This window comes from Myotis brandtii, unplaced genomic scaffold, assembly GCF_000412655.1.
Source record: "Myotis brandtii unplaced genomic scaffold, ASM41265v1 scaffold1424, whole genome shotgun sequence".
NCBI classification, from domain to species: Eukaryota; Metazoa; Chordata; class Mammalia; order Chiroptera; family Vespertilionidae; genus Myotis; species Myotis brandtii.
Genome location: NW_005355089.1, coordinates 287,280 through 288,293, shown reverse-complemented (window position 1 = coordinate 288,293; position 1,014 = coordinate 287,280).

Here is a 1,014-nt window from a genome sequence, read left to right as displayed (position 1 = left end):
GATGTTTCTCTCTCATCGGTGTTTCTAACTCTTTATCCCTCTCCCTTCCTCTCTGTAATAAAAAAATCAATAAAATATATTTTAAAAAAAGATTCCCAGGTGATTCTAATGTGCAGCCAAGGTTGAGAACCACTGAATATGATCCCAGAACCTACAACTTGTGAAGTTAACAGAAAAATTGATCTCTCTGGCATCTGGCAAAGACAAATACCAAACCTCTCAGTGTTAACATGACTTCAAGTGAGGATGAACAATATTTTCATAGATAAAACCCATTTGAACTTGAACAAAATAATTCACAATAAACAGGAATCAGCAAGCACAAGCCTCCATGAACAGATAATAGAAAAATTGAATAGAGTTAATAAAAATAAGTACTTAAAATTAAGGACATAAAAAAGAAACTAAAAAAAAAAACCCCATAAAATATATTGGGGGGGGGGGGGAAGAACAGGCAGATTTGAAAAGAGAACCAAAGTAGATTTCTAGAAATAAAAAATGTAGTAATTGAAATTAAAAACCCAATGAATGAGTTAAACAGATTAGACACTTTTAAAGAGAAAATTCAACTCGAGACAGATATTAGGAGATTACTCAGCAAATAGTACATAGAGTTAAAAAGAGGAAAAAGAGGCTAGAATATATGGAGGACAGAAAGAGAAGGTCTCACAAATGAGTAATGGGAGTTACAGAAGGAATAAATATGGGTAAAAGAATAGAAAAAAACTATTACTCAACTGCCTCCATAACATTTTCACTGGAAATATATCTGAAATGTAACTCCTAATCTTTCCTCTCCAATCCTGCTTCTTCCCTGGTGTCTGTCTTATTAGTAGATGGCAACTTCATCCTTCCAGTTGCTGAAGCCAAAAACCTTAGGTAATCCTTGATACATCTTTTTCTGTCACACCCCATATCCAAGCTGTAGGCAAATCCTATTGGATTTCCTCCAAAATATTCCCAGAATCTGACCACTTTTCACCATCTCAACTGCTACCACCTTGGCCAGAACCA